The 20,055-nt window shown below is 43.0% G+C and overlaps 1 protein-coding gene across 2 annotated transcripts in view; it reads right to left on the bottom strand.

Annotated features, from left to right (window-relative positions):
- The window catches only part of LRRC8D (leucine rich repeat containing 8 family, member D), a 133,255-nt gene that overhangs the window by 110,876 nt on the left and 2,324 nt on the right, over nucleotides 1-20,055 (bottom strand). Inside the window, exon 1 of one of the 2 annotated variants that reach the window (XM_010860382.1) lies at nucleotides 19,656-20,038. The exons of the other annotated variant lie outside the window; for it this stretch is intronic. The gene's annotated coding sequence lies outside the window, so the exon portion shown is untranslated. Of the gene's footprint in view, nucleotides 1-19,655; nucleotides 20,039-20,055 lie in introns of those variants that run through there. 2 annotated transcript variants of the gene reach the window in all.

The raw sequence follows: 20,055 nt of genomic DNA, 5'->3' as shown, positions 1-20,055 counted from the left end.
TTCTCCTCCCCGCGCTACCTAAGTCAACTCCACGCCGTCCGCCTGCCTGCCTGCCTGCCTAGGGGTTCCTCCTTTCCACTCCTCTCCTTCCCGCCCCCAGGGCGGGGGTGGGAGTGGGGGGTGGAAATCTGACGAGGGGACGGTATAAAGACCGACAATCCTTACCAGGGGAGAGGAAGCTGGATTTTAAAGTTTAAGAGTCACATCCCCGTATATCTATTCCAGCTCAGCAGCCTAAAGAGCTTCAGGATGGGAAAAGACTTGTCTTGCGCCTGGCTGACTCAAACGGGAGAACGTGCCCGCAGCAGACACGAACTGCCAGAAAAAGAAGGAAAAAAAAAAAAGTATTCTGTGTTCCTAGGCTCCCTCTCTACTGAGACCCTTAGCTGCACAGTGCCCTAATATTTATGTATACCAATTCCACATGAAAGATCAGCATATAGTGAAGAATGCATATAGTGCATTCTTCCAAAAAACAAGTATTTCTCTGGGCGTACAAATCACTAAGCAGTTCCCAAATTCTGGGTTTATGTCCATTTTGTTACCCTCCAACTTAGGTGAACCTCAGTTCAGTTCAGTTCAGTGGCTCAGTCGTGTGCGACTCTTTGCAACCCCACAAATCCAGCAGGCCAGGCCTCCCTGTCCATCACAAACTCCCGGAGTTCACTCAGACCTCAGGGTCCTGCTAACAAATTGTTTAAGAATCTGCCATAAGCAGAGTGTGCCCACTCTAGGAGCGTTCAGTGCCCAGCTTCTGGGCTTGCAAGTGAGAACAATTTCATCCCTACCGTGCTTGCCCTTGCCCAAGAATCCATCAGGTTGCCAGGCACTTAAAGCACTGTCTCTGATCAACAGCTTCTTTTATCATCAAGGTGATGGCTTAAATAAAAGTTATTCTCGCTTCAAAACTCAACATGGAGAATAGTATATAATGAATGATTATTCTACATGAAAAGTTCAATTTTGACTGAAGTAGAAAGAAACTGATGGACATTAAGCTCCTGCTCAGTGTTAGCATCTCATTTTAAACTCCCTTAAATCTTAATATTTCCCAATAGATCTGCAAAAGTCCTATTCTCACATTCCCAATTGAGGAAACTGGGTCAGAAAAGTTAAGTATCTATCCCGATGTCTTAGCTAAAAAGTAGTCAAGTGGAGAGGTCTTTTCTAAGTATAAAGTCTGCGCCACTTCCTCTACACTCTAATTCTCAAAACAATCATGAATTCTCAGGGAAAAATCAAGCCCAGTGACTATCCATGATCCATCCCTTTGTCTCCCACTGAGCCTGCAAGTCCGTACTATCACTCCATCACACTAGCTGGGCTCCTTACCCACCTGAATTATATGTACCTTGATGACTCAAGCAAAGGACACTGTGCTCTTTACCATTATCTACCACTGGCTCTGTCAGCCTTTTCAGAACCATTCACTGGCAAAAGTTCAGAAGGTTATGGGACAGCCACTTATATGCCAAGGTACAAAGTCTGCTCAGTTCAGAACCTAATCTGCTGACTAATATTTGTTCCCTGAATTCTTTTACTCTAACTGGGCTCTTTTAAGACGAAGGCAAACAAACACACAAACAAAAACCACACCCACACAAAATGAACAAAACACGCATGAACTCCACTCTTGATGAAATTTGAAATTCTCTCTTTTCATTTCCTTCTGTTTTAGCACTTAGTTCACACTCACCTGTCAATAGCATGCTGCTATTAGCCTCTTGACAAGCCAAGAAAGAGTATGTATTAAAAGGAGATTAAGAATCGTGGCAACAGTGAGACCCCAGACATTTGAGGGGGAGAGTGAGGGAGAAAGTGAGTGCTCTTGTCTTGTCTTCTGTGAACTGTGTCTCATTTGCCCTTCCCTGCCACCTTACTCAGCAGCACAGCCTCTGGGAACTCCAGAGTGGGTAAGTCAAGGCCAAGGGCAGTTCAAGTGTGCCAGGAGGGGTTGAGCAGAAGCAGATGCCTTCCCATCCTTCAGGTCCGCACAGTGTCATGAGGGCTAATACTAAAAAACCTCCTGAGGGCTCTTAGCATCCTTTTAGGGTCCAGCTCTGCCTCTGCTGCTGTCATTTTCCTTCTTGAAGTCCCTTGTTTTTCCTAACCTGTCCACTTTTCATTTCTTTTCACAAACTTAATGTTTTGTCCAAAAGCCCTGATATTTCTTTCCCACAAAGTACCCGCTGGGAGAGAAGGGGGACAGAGAGCAGTTAACTCAAATTTCTCTCAATTCTCTCTCATTAAAAAAATAAAAAATGATAATTACTATGTTTTGGACACAATTCTATTTTGAAATACTTTTTGGTATCCCTGCCTTCATTGCTATTATTTATTAATCTAAGAGCCTTGAAGGAAAAACCTCTAAAGAAAAATTAAATTCTTGAGACAAAGCAAAGGAAACATGCTCAAGTCAAGTTGTATGGATCCCAAAGTTCATAGTCTGGATAATGCAAGACTCCTAAGATTGCATCTGTTCCCCACATATATGTATCCTAACCATCACAAGGCCTAAGCATCATATCGCACATTCCCATGGCTCAGCTATTCTCCTGCTCCTTCTGTATTTCATGGAAATTGTTTCTTGCTTGCCACTGTTAAGTAGGGAAAAAAATATTAAAACAACAACCTCATAAAAAGAGGGAAAAAATGCTCCTGGGTAGGCACAAATGACACCACAAAAAATAAAACTGATTCTGGAAGAATACTGGAGGTTAATTTTTCAAGTCTCCACTCCCTAAGTACCACAATCCATGGATGAATACAGCAAGGGTGTGAAAGCCATTTTTGAAGCTCCAAATTAAGTGACAAGAGACCGCTTTCCTCAGGACTAACGGGTGTGGAGGGGGAGATGATAAACTCATATCCAAAAATGATGTTCCTTATCTTTCTTCATCTTCAAAGAGGAAGTCCTTACTTTGACAATTAAAAATGTCTGCTATGCGATTTCTCTGTGTGAGGATTCCTGGCCATTATTACAGGATTTTCTGCAAACAAAAAAAGAAACATGACAAGCCATCTGGTTACCTAAGAGATTGCCCGCCTGTACCAGCAGCCTTCACAGTAGCATCCCTGTCTCTGTCTCCACTTCCAGGGTAGCACATGCAACAGGCTCTTCTGGGAAGGAGTTTTTTGGCACTCACACTCACTTCCCGGCCTCTGCAAGACCAGGACCTTGGTTTTCAAGAAAGACGTCTTCAGAGCCAACTGGCTGGCTTGATTGGCATTTACCCACAGAGGGTTATTAGCCATTTTCAAGGAGCCAGAGTATCATTTCCCATGGCAAACATGCAGCAAAAAAAAAAAAAGTCTGCCTGCAAGATGGTTTAGGCTCCCTTTTGGGCACAGAGTTCTCTGGCTTTAAGGAAGCTGAGAAGGAAAGCATTACCTAGAACACCTGCAGCCTGACTTGGGAGACCCAGCTGCAAGTCAGAAACACAGGCCAGGATGGCTACAGGCCTGAGCTGGTATGTGTACTTCAACACACACACATTTTGAGCAGAATTAGTACTATTTACATAGGACCCACAGGTGCACTGCCTCACTGGATTCTCAGAACTGCCTTTGCAGGGAGGACTCATTACCACCGCGTTAGAAGCAGCAGAGCTCATAGATGTTAAGTCATTTTCTCAAAGCAGTAGGTAATGGAGCCAAAATTCACCCTGGGTCTGTTCTTCCTCTTGAGGAGACATGAGTAGGTGCATTTTGGCTGTGGATTTATTATTCTGTGCTACACATCCTTTCCTCAGAAGACTCTCACTTTTAAAACACAACGTGGAATGTTCTCTCTCAACTACATCCTGTGACTTCATCCCCTTGCCAAGTTTTTTGAAAGTGTAAACTATAAATGTATTCTGCAACGGGCAACTGATTTTTAGCAATATGTCAATATAAATCAGGTTTAATCTGATCTTAGGTTGCAGCTGACAAGTGTTTAATAAAATAATAAAAAAGATCCACTGGTCAAATTGTAATGGACAAAATCTTCATACATTTTTTCCAACTTAGAATGTAAATATATATGTAAAGTGGGTCACAATGACTGATGTACTGTGATTTAGTGAGTATAAATATGAAAGATTAGCAAGGAACCATGAAGGCTTAGCTTAGATGCAAATACTTGTACATAAGTTAAAGTATTCAAACTGCTCCTGGCACAGACTGTGAGCATGAACAGCCTTGAGTTATTTACTGACTGTTGATCATGATGTGTATTGTGTAGACTAAACAGTGTCCTGTAAGATATTTTTCTTTGGAAGGCATGTTTTGTCTATTCATCTTTTGTAGTGGGTACCTCTGCCTCCTTATTAAAAAAATATTTAAAAAATTCTCTTTGGGCATCCTTTAAAAATAATGTATTAAAGAATCCAACAACTTAAAATAATTTGTCTTAACAGGTCAAATGAATATAGTACTTATTACTAAGACAATAACGTTCTTAAAAGGATTTTAAAAATACCTAAATATCTGCACAATTACACATTGGGAACTAGCACTAGGTGAGCTGATAGGGAAGAAGTCACACACATCACTGTCTACTGATATATCAATTCTCAACTATCTATTAAAATGGAGCCTTACAAGGTGGCAAAGTTGGACAGTTTCATCTTCATTTCCCTTCCTTTGCCTGTAGTGGCGTGACTAAGGCCAACAGCAGGAAAGAGAAACAAAGTGCCTGGAAAATCCAGAATGTTATTATAAACTTTTGAAAGATTATTCATCAAGTTTTAAACTAAACCTAGCTAAACAAATTCCAACCACTTTACACGTACTGACTCAATTATTCCTGACAACACTTTGAGGCAAGAACTACCATTACCTCCATATTACAAACCAGGAAACAGACAGAGAGCTATTAAATAATTTGCCTAAAGTAATACTACCTAGCAAATACCAGACCATGGGCAGCCTAGCCAGCCAGAGAATCTACCTTTAACCAACACATTTTACAACCAAGGAGACACAATTGGCTTGGACTTGCCTTCTCCAGCCTTAAAGTTCATGGGGAATACTCCCATGATAAGGCAGAAGAAGAGAAGTGAAAGGCTCAGAGGTTTCCTTTCCTGCAGCAAGAATGTAACCACTGGTTAGGCAGGGTCAGGGATATAGCACCTGCTACATGTTGCTGAATAAATGAATCATGGAAAGAAAGGAAAAGATATTTGCAGAACAGTAAAGTTGGGAAGAAGGGCTGCTTCCTTACCCTGACCAGAATCCTGGATTTTAAGGCTCCAGGATTGCCTGCCTCCAACACAACTGAATGAGCACGGGGAGGGAATGCAGTGCACTCTCCCTGCTTTGATCTTGATGAAGCATTTGATACAGTGTCCCATACAATCAGGATCTCCAAATCAACTGAAACTTAAGTGGCTACCAGATCCACACAGGAGTTAAGCAGGCTGGAAAGAAAAACACCGGTTATATATACCAGTGTGATGAAGAAAAGAACCACAAGGAACAGTATTCAGTTTGTAGTCAAAAGTAACTTAGGAATTGTCCACCCTGTTATAATCAAATTTGCACATACCATTAATTTGGGAGCTGTGAAAAGGGCAAATGAGGGCAAGCCAACTGACTCAGTTAAATTAACAGAGAGGTGAAGAAAAACAAGAAGTTTGGTTTTATTTTTGTGCTCCCTTTAATTTTCAGGGAGGGGCTGAGAGTGCCCATTGGGTAGTAACTGCCTCTGGACCTGAAATGCCAAGACTGAACTAAGTAAAGTAAGCAACAGTAAACTGGATATGTTTAAGATTTTAGGACCTTCCATCTGAATTTCAAAAAGCATGATCCTATTATTGCATGGACCATCAGTAAGGTTCCATGGGAAATGATATTCCTTTCAACGAGAAGACTTTGTTAGCAAAACTCAAAGAAATGAAGGGGCTCAGAGGCTGAATTTAGAGGTCAGATGAAAAAGTCAGTAGTGTATGTATAATCTGGCCCTGCTACAAATATGCCGCTCCGGCAGAAGGTCATGAGAATGGTTTGCAAACACACGGCAGGATAAAGAACAGCGGAGAAGGAAGAGGGAAGAGAGCAAAAAACTTGGACTAACATTATTTTTTTAAGCATAAATTATCATTTCTAATTTTTTTAATGTTGAGAAATTGCTTTTCCCTTGGTAGAACTGTTTGCCTTCCTGGTAGATTTAGAAATCAAGAAACGGAAGTAGGAGAGGTCCAAGACATTTGGGGGGGAAAAAAAAGGCCTAATTCACGCTAGGTCCCAGGAAATGCACAAGTGAGCATCATTTCATTCAACTCCTAAGAGACTGAAGAACTGAACTATTAGCTCTGTAGAAACCATGCCCCACACAGTGGACCCCATAACTCATGAGAGACTGTCGATGAAGGGACAGTCACCAAGGAAATGCTACATGATCCATTTCATTTGAAATTAAAGAAAGGGGTGGGGTAGGGGACTTAACACAAAGGCATGAAGATTAAAGCCATACATAGTGCATTCTCAATATGGGTGGGAAATTTATGTGAAAATGATGACATTCTGAGATTATTTAATATATATACAGAATAACAAGCAAGTGATAAAACCTAAACAGATATTCTCCAAGGTTTGATTACTGGCCCCCTCCTAAGGTTTAAAAATGAGATTGATGACACGTGATGATATGATGACAAACTCACAATTGGCCTCAGAATAGCTAAAGGCTGCTGCTGCTGCTAAGTCGCTTCAGTCGTGTCTGACTCTGTGCGACCCCATAGATGGCAGCCCATCAAGCTCCCCCATCTCTGGGATTCTCCAGGCAAGAACACTGGAGTGGGTTGCCATTTCCTTCTCCAGTGCATGAAAGTGAAAAGTGAAAGTGAAGATGCTCAGTCGTGTCCGACTCTTAGTGACCCCACGGACTGCAGCCTACCAGGCTCCTCCGTCCATGGGATTTTCCAGGCAAGAGTACTGGAGTGGGGTGCCATTGCCTTCTCCAAGCTAAAGGCTAGAGGTCCCTTATCTGACTGCACTCAGAATCATCTGCAGGCTTTTAAATACTATGTCTAGGGCAGGAGGGATTGCCAGTAGCATGGGATGTTCCCATTATCTATACAGTTAAGAAACTCGCAGGCAACCCTATGTTGTAGTCTGGTTGGGGAACTTTTGCTGCAGACATTCTACTCCCTTCTAGACTCTGCCACCAGAACCAGCCACGATAGAGACTAAATGATTTCCTTTCTCAAGAACCTTTAATGGAATAACCTTCAAAGGCAACGGAATGAAGTCCAAATTCCTTAGCAGGACACTTGAGGCCCTCTGTGATGTGTCCCAAACTACTTTCCTGCCCTCCTTGGCTCCCACATCCCTCACTCTGTCACTGCACCATTCCCCAAACACATCACATGCTTCTTTTACATCTTTGGCACTCACTGCCCTAATGTTCCCTCAGCTTACCCACCCTTTCCCTACCAGTCACCATCTTTCTCATCATTCAAGTCCGGGCTGCTCAAGTTATTTTTCTCTGTGAAAACTTTTCTGATCTTTCCAGCCAAAATCAGTCTCCCTTTCCTCTGAGCAAATGTCCAAAAAGTGAGCTCGTGCGCAAATGACAGCATATACCGCATGCTGCACTGAATGACACTGAACTGCTTGTGGACTGGTCTCCCCCAGAGAGCAGGGCCACGGAGCTCACTCATTTCTCATACCATGGATGAGAGTCAGACAGCTTCAAAGTTTACTTTCTCAGTTACTCACAAGCACTGTAACCATTGGTAGGTTATTTAAACACTATAAGCCTCAATCTTATGATCTTTGAAATGGGAGCCACAAAGAAGGAGCCCTACCTTCACGACTGATTTGAGCATAAAACAAGAAATGTGTTCGGCCCAAAGCAGACCACATAAAATGTGCCAAGATGATAGCTGTTAGTATTCTCTATCAACTTTTGTTTCCCTCCCTACTAGAATACATCACAGACACATCACAGAAGAGCTCCAAAAGCATGTGCTTCCACTCAAAAATAAATAAATAAAAAGCATTTGCTTTCAAAGTGATAAACAGCGATTTCTTAAAATTTCTTAAAGCCCTTTCTCCTTGCCCAATTTTGTTATGAAGGGCATTTCATAACATTTCTATTGAGAAGTCATCTCTTAATCCCCTTTCTTTCCTTCAAAAATCAATGTACAAAATTCTAACGAACAAGCCCTGTCTGTCCCTCCTACTCCAGCTTGGCTTTCTGCTTTGAACTACAGTAACTGCCTGCAGCCACAGTGTCGCTGCCCAGAGAAATGCCTGCTTCACCCTCACAACAAACAGCACTTTGTAGGCAAACTGGAGGCGAGCCCAAAGTAGGAGGGGGGAAAACCAAGGAAAAGGAGTTTGGGCCAGAAACTGAGTCGACACCCACATTATCGTCACTCTGGAACACAGGTAAGGAGGGAACAGGAAAGGAGAGAAGCTCAGATCAACGCCAACCTTCCCAATAACTCCCAGGCATCCAGCTCATCACCACCCACCCATGAGAGAGACTCCAAGACTCACAAAGAACACGCTGGTTCCCAAATGCCCAATACACATGGCCACTGTTGTCGGTAAAACATCATCACGTGTAGTATGCAGCTTATCCCACACAATCAATCCTGTTGCTGTTATCAACCTCTCCACCAATTATAGGGGATGAAACCCAAGTCCCAAGAAGTCCAGTTAGTAGGGAAGTGACAGGACCAATACTCAAGTCCTCTAAGCTCCAAACCCTTGGCCCTTCCCACTGTCCTTTATGAAGTGTGAAAACAATTTTTAAAACATTCTCAGAAGCTCACCAAATCCCTAAGTTGTAAAGGTAAGGTAGTTTTTGTCCTCTTAAAAACAATTCTGGTGCAAAGAATGAGGACTGTCACAGCAAGGAGGCCCCACCTGCAGCCCTTAGAGGGATCAATCCGGTGTCTCAGGACAGGACTCCAGGAAGACCCTTTAGTTTCTGTGCCGAGATGGAAAATATCTACTGACCATGCTGTTTGCTCATTTGGTTTGGGGATGAAGTGTTAGGGAAGGAGTATAATTTTTTTTCCTTTTGTTTTAATCAAACCCTGATCTTGATAAAGGTGAAGTGAGGGGGAAAGCAAAAGAAGATTCTAAGACTTATTTGAGATCCTTGACGAGAGAAGAGTACTGGAGTGGGTAGCCTTTCCCTTCTCCAGAGGATCTTCCCCACTCAGGGATTGAACCCAGGTCTCCCACATTGCAGGCGGATTCTTTACCATCTGAGCCACCAGGGAAGCCCAAGAATACTGGAGTGGGTAGCCTATCCCTTCTCCAGCAGATCTTCCCGAGCCAGGGATCAAACCAGGGTCTCCTGCATTGCAGGCAGATTCTTTACCAGCTGAGCTACCAGGGAAGCCCACGAGAAGAGTACAAGAGGCTGTAATGCAGTCCTCAGACCATGAATGCCTGGGTTCCAATCACAGCTCTGCCACCTCCAGCTCTGAGGTCTTGAGTCCCTTGGCTGCTCCCAGAGATGGGAAAGTGCAGCCAGATGGGGAACTGGGCCTTGCCGTCCTCTGCTACAAAATGGGCTGTTGTGAGCAGTACGTGAGCTAAAAACACATAAAGTGCTCCAACAGTGCCAGGCACGTGTAAGTACAAGCAAGTGCTTCCTATTATTATTTCCAGAATAGATTAGTCTCCATGATTGAGTTCTTTTTTTAAGTGTGTTTTAGAAGGTTAAAGAAGATTTCTTAGACAAGTTGTTAATCCATAATGCCCTAAAACAGCACAAAGATTTATTCACAAGTTTCACTTCCTGACAGGATCCTCCAGGATTTCCATCTGTGGACTAGAGTCCCTGGAAGAACAAACAGTGGAATCTAAAGAATTTTCCTTCTTCCCAGCAACGGTGCAAGTAAATCTGCACCCATTTTTCTCAACACTACAAACAGGCTTCCACACTGAGGAAAAAAACAAGACACTTATAGCATTAAGCTAACTAACGAAGGGGAAAATTTTTAAATTCACTTTATATCTGAAAGCAACCTAAGTGTTAAAAATTTAAAGTTATACTAGTTGAGAAAGACATGGTCCAGATCACGTTGGGATGACAATCCTAAGGACTGGGATAAAACCTGATGAATCAAAAGATTATCTTCCCCATAAAATGTTGGAATTCCAGGAACAATGGGCTATCCCTGGGATGATTGAGGGAAAAAATGATTTTAAAAATCCCCTTTCAGGCTAAAAGTCTAGACTCAGCTAGACACAGAGCTCTGCTAAAAATCACCTCTCTTCTCTTTCAGAGAGGGCGTATATACAACAGATTAAACAATGGAAGGATTTTTCCCCAAAAGAGCAGATAAAACTTAAAGACAGCAGCACTAGAAGGAAGGGTCACAGCACTGGTCTGGGGTTGTGTCCTGCTCAGGGAAAGAAAGGCTAAAACACAGCCCACACTGGTCTCCAAGCAGCATGCCTGGTGGAGCAGATGTGGCCCCCGCTGCCACCAACTTCACACGGAAGGGTTGTGGGGGCAGTGTCAAGTGGTGCCAAGCACACCAACTCCCCATGAGCAAAGCAAGCTGGTGTCCAGAGCCATCTCGGAGCTGGAGGCCATCATGCATAACCCCTCAAAACAATGCTGTGCTCTGGAGAGGGGCAGGGAAGAGTCTTGGTTTGTACAACGGAAACATTTTCAATTTTCCTGGTTTACTTTATGATGCCAGCTGTTCTATCCCCCTTCCTTTCCTCACTCGATATTCTCCTTTCATTTACACTCCAATTCTCCTTCTGCAGAAGCCACGAGTTGACGTGCACACGAGGGATGGCAAGACAATAGCCCCCGCCCACCCACAGAGGTTCTGCACTGCTTCTAAATGTGTATCAGATCACAATTTTCCCTTCTCAGGTAAGGACTCCTCTTTCTCATTTCTCTCCTATTACCCCCCAAATCAATTCTAAGATACAAAGAAATCTTCCTCTTCTCTTCTGGGATAGATGATCTTTCTTCACCTCCAGCGGCTCTTACTCTGTGTTCGGTATTTCTAGGGCCACTTGCCTCCCACAGCTGTATCTTCTACCTGCTTTGCTCCTGTACTCAACATATTTCTCCCTCAATCATTACTCCTTAGAAGGAAAACCCCATCAAATACATCTACTCTGGATATAATAAATCAAATTTAAAGAGCAGAAATTATTACATTGACAAGTATGCGGATTTTGGTTTGCTTTGTTCTGCTTTCTGTGTGTATGTGGGGCGGGGTGGGGGGGGAAGGCGGGGGCAGGGGGTTACACAAAACAATGACATCAAGTTTTCATTTGTTTCAACTTTTTAAAAGTGTATTATGCTTTTTGTTGAATCCTCTGCTTCCATTTACCTGGCCACTACAGAGCTATCTATCTCTAAGGGCCTAAGATCACAAGCTCTATCCAACCCACAAAGCTATTTTATTGGGTCTGCAGGAAGTTCTGTTTCAAATGTTGAGCTTAGCCAATCTTTCAAAATCAGGAGATTTTTAAGTAATCCAGATTTCTGGCTTCCAGTGAAGATCTGTCAAGACTGGCCCACATTCCCATATGGCAACAGTTGGCTGCTGAATAGACTGGCTGAACAGGACCCCCTTTACAGGACCTGCATTTTCTGGTTCAGTCCAGGCCTGCCCCCACTCCCCCACCCCCATCACTCTACCCTGAGGTGAATACCAAGTGCCTAAGTCACCTCACGTGGGGCCCACTTCAGGCAGTGTTTGGTATATGCCTAAGACCATAGCTAATATCCAACTCCAACTCTCTCTCTGGTTAGCGCAGAACTTACAGGGGTAATGAGAAAGTTTCTCCTTGGTACAGAATTTTCCAGGTATAATTCATAAGGAAAAGAACTTACAACTAAGTAAAAAGGAAAATGTCCCATAGTAAAGAAATACTTGATAAGCACTAAGTTAAAGAGAAAGGCTGTATGTGTGGTGTGTGCATGTAGGAAGAGGGTTTGTTGTGTAAGCTGTGTAACACTGCAGACCATTTTACAATTTGTACTTTATTATTAGCTAAACATTAATATGAAAAATAAAACCATTAAAGTAGAAACTCAGAGTGAATTCACTCCACTGAAATGACTATACTTGAACATAATAAATCTATGAATGAAACAGACTATATATATATCACATAAATATATGGATATTTATTGATTCATTATTAACTCAGAGGATATGGGTATGATTGTCTTTAATTGCATATACTTGTGATAGCATTTATTCAGCAAACCTTTGCACAACACACCTTCCAAACAGTAGCTACATCCTTCTACGTTTATGTACAATAGTCCTGTAGAGTCAGATCTAATTAGGGGGAGGGCACTGGTGTGCTATTACAAGTGGCATTCTATTACCAATATTGATGATAAAAGAGAACAGGGCTAGAGAAAGCACCGAAACAAGTGATTTTAAATTACCCTCTCAATTCCAGGATCAACTTTCATTCAAGTCATTTTACTGACAGGCTGGTATTTCTAAAACCACTGTGTTGATGAGAGCTCTGGCCTGCAGAGCAGGGTAGCTCACAGCTCCCCTCTTCTCAGCTGTGTGCCCGTGCTTCAGATACGGTCCATAAACAAGGAGCAGGAACCAGACGAGCTGGAAGGTCTCTTTACGACTCAAAATCGGATTCTCTTTTTTAACAGAAACATTATTATAAAATGAAGAAAAACAAACCTGAGAGAAATGAGAGGAACGCTGTACGTAAGAGAAAGAGCTTTGAAATAAAGACTAGTTTCAAATTCCACTTGCCCCACTTCTTGTGATTTTTTTTTTTTTTTTGGGAAAATCACATAACCTCTCACGCTTCAGTTACCTCATCCCTAAAGTGGAAACAAGTCCATCTTCCACTCAGGACTGTTTTGCAGATTAAATGAGAATGCATGTAAATTCCAGGGCATGGGTTTGGAATTATCAGTAAATGCCTAATAAATGATGGTTGTTATTACCTAGGAGTATTCCATAAACTCTTGACCTAAGTTTAAAAAACTAGTTATAGATGATAATAAACTGATCTTAAAAGCTTATGAAGTAGGGTATTATTACAAGAATCACAGGGGTCATTTTTGAAAGAATTTGAGTATTTAAACATTTCTTAGAACTGGATTGGGAACAACCTGTAAAGAGAATGTGACTGATGGTACTTCACACCCAATGTGAAGAGCATGAATGTGTCTGGTCTCCGTTGAGTGAGCTCGGCAGAGGCAGCTTCCTGGAGGCTGACACCCTTGAGGGGAGGGCTGTCTTACACTTCTCCTTCCTCCTCCCAGATTTGTAGACTTCACTGCAGTCTTGGTGATCTGTTGATGCTGAGATTTAGCAATGGGATTTATGGGTTGCTGTGGAAGTGAAGTCTTTTCTGGCAAAGTTCCTAACTATTACCAGCAAGCAGAGAAGGAAAGTAAAAAAGCTTTTTAAGAAATGTTTACGATAGAACTGAACATCAATATGTGTGCTCTTTTCCCAATAGCAGGTGTTAAGAGGAGGAAACGGACATCTCAAACATCTCAGGAAGGCAGTAATTCCCAGACTTTTGATATCACAGACTAGTAAAATTTCAAAAGAAGACTGTCATAAAATTGCCAGATTTTAGAAGAAATAATACCAAAGACAAATCATCACCAGTCTTTCATAACCTATCAAAGTAAGCAAGATATCCCAACCAAGATTTTTTAAAAAATCCTTTCAACTAAATAAACTTAGCACTAAAATTAAAACTGAAAAGCCTGCTGCATTGTCTCTATTCTTATTTTTCCACAGGCTGGTGTAACTGTCACTATGCATTCAGAATGGACCACAGGATGGTCCCCTCACACCATCCAGTCCAGGATGTAGTATCTCATGCAGCACCAAGGGCCGCACAGTGGACCATCTGCTGTCTTGGTCATCATCTTCGAAGGACACAAATGTATCCTTAAAGCTCCTTGCTTAACTTAACTACCAAGTGTGTGCTTGTCAGCCACTAATATTTCAAAGCTTCTCTAAGGTGTCAATACCCACCCTTTCTGTACAACTATGCAAGACGCTGGCTCTCAGTCTTGGCTACACACCAGAATCACTTTGGAGTGATTTGGAGTATGTCATTGGTATAGTGTCACACTTACCAGATTTCACATATCTTCAACAAGAAGACATTAGGAAATCACCATTCTTGGATGTCTCTTGAAGCAGACAGGACAGAAATCCTAGGTAACTTAATGCCAGGTTATGCAATTGAAACTTCACTCCCAGAGACTCTGACCCAAAAGATGTAGGGAAAGGTCTGGGCTCATGTAACTTTAAAACATTTCCCAGACTGATTCTGATGCCAGCCAGGACTAAGCAAAGCTTTTTACATTCTTTCCTGAATTTATGTCTTATAAGGCTTTAAGGAATGCACCTCTTCATGTACGCCTTCAGGTATCAAATATCAACGCAGGGGCTGCTGTGGAGGCAGGGGGGGGGGGCACCAGGAAATCAGTGGCGCACAAGACAGATACATCTCTGCCTTCACCACACTGACAGCACCGGAGCAGGGAGACAAGGAAGCTGCCGACTGAAATAGTACATGGGACGAGGGGGAACAATCCAAGTTTCCTCTGTCCCTCTCCTAGCGGTCTCATGGGCGTCAGAATCATCTCCTCCTGGCTGTCTTCTGTCTTCTTTCCAGATACTAGAAACTATATTTTTATCAGAAAAACAGATGGGCAAGGCTCTGTCCTCATGGAGCTTACATTCTGGCAGGACTGTCTACTATTTCTAGGTATATTACATTGGTCATTCCAGCTCTGGTGTCTCACCTAAAGTCAGATGCCCATGCTTTGAACAAAGCACAGTAGAAATTCAATTATGACTATGTTTTCTGTTTTGTTGCCAAAATCTTTTTGATGAAGCTTAGCATTTCGCGTCCTTTTTAATCTGCAACAAGTTGGGAAAACACTGTAAAAATATTTTTGAAGCCCTTTCCTGGATCTTCCCACCAAAAACCATCTTATGACAACTCTGTAATTCCCCCCTTAATACCTGACCTCATATTTGCCCACAAAGAAACACACCTGCAAATCTTCTGATGACTAACATATCCTGGTGCAGTTTCCCTGGAATAAATCCCCGTTGGTTAGCTATTTCATAATTCAGAAGAGCGCACTGTCATCTGTAAACCTAGAAACTCCACTGTGTATTCCTTCTTTTGGATCAATTATGTAAATAAGTCCTAAGGGACCCCACTGTTTACTCACCTCCAAGCAGAGTAATCTTTATCCTTAGCCTGTATCTGTGGTCTTTCATGCAGGTCGATTCTAATGCCTGCTCCATGACTGTGTGTGTAACCTGCCACTAATCACATCACCTCCTGAGGCCTCAATTTCCTCTTCTACCACATTCAAGCACTGATCATTCCCATCTATTAAAAATTCTCTCCTTCTACACAAAAATGATACACTGCACACTTAATTCCAAGGTGACTTCAACTTTGATACAGCCTTTGAAAGTGTAAAAGGACAATTTCTAAGGATTTTCAAATATGTCCCCACTCAAGAAATCTCTTAAATTCACAAAACACTAGTTCTTATAGAAACAGTTTCATCTCCAGAGAATACAGACAGGTTCCCCATGTGGGCCACGCACAGAAGTGAGAGCGAGCAGACTGCACCACCTGGGCAGTCTGCAGGTGGACTGGGAGCAATGGACGTTCCTAACCAAAGAGGTTACATGTGTTGGCTATGAGATCTGGAATCTTGTTCTAGCACTCTCAACACTACTGGATGGTGACCACCTGAATCAAGTAATTTATTTAAATCAAGTAATTTATTTAAATCAAGTAATTTATTTAAATCTAGTGTGCTGGGCAGATCTAGAACATTTGGATAACCTGGCATTAAGTTACCTAGGATTTCTGTCCTGTCTGCTTCAAAAGACATCCAAGAATGGCGATTTCCTAATGTCTTCTCGTTGAAGATATGTGAAATCTGGTAAGTGTGACACTACACCAATGACATACTAAAGCTCAGTTCTAGCAGAAAGGCCTGTCTCTAAGACCCCACCTCTCTCTCCTTCCCCAAAAGTAAATCTGTCACTAATTAAGTATTTCAGGCATTCTAGCAAAAAAAAAAAAAGAAGAAGAAAAAAAAAAGCTTGAGTGGGAACAAACCTCATACATGGTTTCTGCCAATACCAGTTATTACCCTATTTACTTCTTCACAAATTTCAAAAGCAACTCTGATTTGGCAAGCTTCAGATTTGCACAGAACATTGGCAATTCTCTTCCAGATGTCTAAATAGAATTACAAAGACCCCAGAGGATGGAGTACGGATTTCAGAAGCTTGCAACAGACTCAAATAATATCAAAAGGGCACTTCAGGTGCAAACATTAGCAACAACTGAACTCACTGTAGCTTGGCCACAAATACAAATTTCTCAGATGCCCTAAGCTCGGGGTTCGTCAACCCCTGGAATTCCCCTCCATCACCCAGAACTCCCAGCTTTCAGATAGGACAAGCAGCGCTAAAGTACTGCATTTCATGAAGTATTAATATTAAGTGACTACAAAGCTTTTGGCAGAGTCATCCTCCACTCCTCTCTCATATGATTAGAAAGCAGAATTAAGATTTTGAAATCTCAAAAGACTTGAAGACTGGACCAAAATAAATAGGACAGTACTGAAGAGGGACAAAACAAAAAACACCCACTCAGCTTCTCACACACACACACACACACACACTTGCACAATGGATACAGGATGCAACAGCTAATATGACAAATACCTGGGAGTTCTGACTGTCCAGACCCTAAACATGAGTCTATGCTGGGGCGTTTTGTAAGCTTAAGCTGCAAAAAGTAGATGTTTGTGCCTTGATCTCAGGAAACAGCTGTCCTACTGTACTCTTTGCAGACCAGGTCAGGTCTCCACTACCGTATTCAATTTCAGTCACCATGCTGCTGCTAAATCGCTTCAGTCGTGTCCGACTCTGTGCGACCCCATAGACGGCAGCCTACCAGGCTCCGCCGTCCCTGGGATTCTCTGGGCAAGAACACTGGAGTGGGTTGCCATTTCCTTCTCCAATTCAGTCACCATAACTCTCCATAAAAGATGCTGACAAACTCAGGAGGCAGAAACCATGTCCCATGTAGAACTGTGAAAAGAATTAGGACTATTTTGCTTTGAGAAAAGTTAATCGGCTGGAGTGGCAAGAAGGAAACGTTATTCTGTGTTTGCGCCTTTGCAGGACTGTCTGAGGAGGTAGGTCGTTCCAGAGGAATGGAATCAACAGAACAAAGTTTCAGGGAGGCAGTCATCAGCTAATGATCATACACACAGTCCAAAGGTAGGATGGCATGTCTTTGTAAGTAGAGAGGTCCCTGTATCTGGCGGTGTTTAAACAGATGCTGCCTTACAAGTACGAGTTTACTAAAGAAGTTAGACCAAGACTTCTCTAAAATGCCTAGTCTAATTCTGTGACTTCCCCATCTGCCAGGATCTCTCAAAAATGCCTTTTTCTCTGATTAGAATTTGCCCAGATTCTAATCCCTTCAGGCCTGAGTGTTGCAGAAGTCCCCTCGATTGGCTTCCCAACTCACGATCCTTCCTCACTTTTCAAAACCACCTCCTCTGAGGCCTGTTCTCAGATGTAACTTCACAGTGGCTTCTACCTTCCCTATCTAGGCAGAGTGTCTCAACTTTGGCACTACTGACATTTTGGACGGGACTGTTCTTTGTAGTGGGGAACATCCTGCACACTGCAGGATGTTTAGCAAGATTCAGGGTCTCTGCTCACTAGGTGTCAGTAATGCCTGCCTCCTAGCTAGGACAAGCAAAACTACAACCGTGTCCGGATATCCCAAATGTCGGCTGGGAGGCAAAGTAACCCCCCTGTTGAGAACCACACTTCTTGAAGCAAATAATTAACACCACTGACTTGTGGTTCAAGTCTTCCACGAACTACATCCTCTCTACCTCCCTTCATCAGACATGTTCTCTGTCCCAGCCAGGCAAACCTATTTTTGACCCATGACACACCTCAAAGCTTCCCCTAACACATGTGCCCTCCCTCTTCCACAATGCACAAACACTCCCAGCTGGCTCCAAATACTCTTTCCATCCCGTATTCCTCGGCCTCCTAAACAAATGCAATCCCTTGCTTCTGGTGGTGGTCTCACATGGACTGTCTTACTTGCTTTCTATTAGTACAAGAATCCTCTCCTTCTTGACTAAGGCACCCCAACACCCACTCAGGTTCTCTGCTTCCTGCTGGTACTCAATAAATATTGGCTGGACTTTTCAAAATGTCAATATCAGCTTCAATGATACATGAAAAACAGGTGAAATCCCTTACCAACTGCCATTTCAAGAACATATGTGATCAGGAGCACACGGGTTTGACAAAACTTTCATGTTTTCACAGGTAGTGCCAATTTAATACCTACAGTACTGAGACTGAATCAAGTCTGACTTCCAAAATACAGCTATCAAAATAATTGTACTATTGGGACATTAAACACAGCAAACTTTTTAAAAATCAAAAGAAAGTTCTGAACAATGTAAAAACTAGGGGGAAAAGGTCAAGTTTTGACCAAGTTTTTAAAATTCTGTAAACCTTGGCTGAAAGAGAAAGATACAAATATGGCTCAATACTCTAACTGTTGCATCATACACTGCTCCACAGGATCATTAAGAGAATGGGGACTGGGTCATGTAAGGACATCTTCCTCTCTAATGTGTTAGGTTTTCATCAACAAAGTACACACTCAGACGCCCTCAATAGAAATGAGACAAATCTAAGATAAAATGTTCAAATATATAAATAAACCATGCCAATTCAAGATTTTGGATTGCTTTTTTCCCAGCTCCATGGATTACCTAATCATTTCATGGGCAGCTCCCTTACTAACCGACAGAGACCAAAGACTTTGTCAGCACCTTATTCTACCTGATTTTTATCTCCGGATCCTTCCTATCTCCTTCTTGTATTCTAACAGGGTTTTAGTCAGTGGGTGTAGAAGACAGGAAAAGAGAGGATTCTCACCCTGTGCTAGCTGATGGGAGGTGTCTGGTCAGTATTAACGAGATGTAAAAATAAATGCTTCCTGAAGACGCCATTTATTGGGTATGGTGAGAGTTCTTCCCACAGGTCTGTACCATGAAGAGGCCCCAGAACCCAGGAGGGGAAGGTCTGAATCACGGTCATTCTTGGCACTTGGAAGCGCCCTTTGGTTGTTTATGCGGTAAACAGCCCTCCCTAGAACTGCAGACGGGAATTCCCTGGCTGCCCAGACTCTTCCGACCTCCAGCACAGAACACGTAATAGGTGCTCAATAAACACAGCCGGACTAGAATTTTATTAGCAAAGCTGCTAAAGAAAAGTTGCCAGAAGTCAGCTCTCTCTTTACTCCTGAATCTCTTTCAAAATACGTCCTCAAACCTTTCTTTGCCCAACAAGAAATATTTTTTTTCCTAAGTCAAGAAGGAAAGGAGGAAATCTGCGAAACAGAAGAAGTGATACATGAGTTCAAAGGGCTCAAGTTGGGCCCCATGGTCGGCTAGGACTCCCCAGTACCTATTCGCCCTCCTTCTGCCCACCTCCTGAGTACTCCACATTCTCACCTTTGCACTTTTTCTTTCCTGAAACCCCACCTCCCCACCTTCTGACACAGACACCCCAACTGCGTATCCAAGTGGGGCCGCACATCCCACCTCTCCAGCAGGGACCTACCTCTCCTCCCCTCGACCTGGGGCAGTTCTTCTTTACTGCAGCTGGCTTTTTAAGAAACTAAAAAAACTCATCTCTTTATCCGTGAGGGATACCCCCAAATAAAGGGGGAGAGAAACAGGAAGGCCCCTATGAACCCTCCAGTCAGCGGAGGTGTGATTCTCTGAGCAGCCACCCCCAATCCTCCTCCTTTCCAAGCCCCTGGAAGGGATTCGCGCAGAAGTCCGGCTCCCAAGTGCCCACGCTTCCAAACAAGCTAGAAGCGGATTATACCGGTACCCAACCCGGAGATGGCCCGCGGCGGGCTGGGTGCACCTGCGGGCCCCCGGCTCCCTCCCCCTCGCGCTGGGGGCGGGGCGCGCCCTCACTTCCCAGCCCAGCCCACCCCGCGCGGGAAGGAGGC

The sequence above is a fragment of the Bison bison genome, unplaced genomic scaffold (genome assembly GCF_000754665.1).
Source record: "Bison bison bison isolate TAMUID 2011002044 unplaced genomic scaffold, Bison_UMD1.0 scf7180017864466, whole genome shotgun sequence".
NCBI lineage: Eukaryota > Metazoa > Chordata > Mammalia > Artiodactyla > Bovidae > Bison > Bison bison.
The sequence above is the reverse complement of the archived record's forward strand: the minus strand, read 5'-3'. Positions and strand labels throughout refer to the sequence as shown.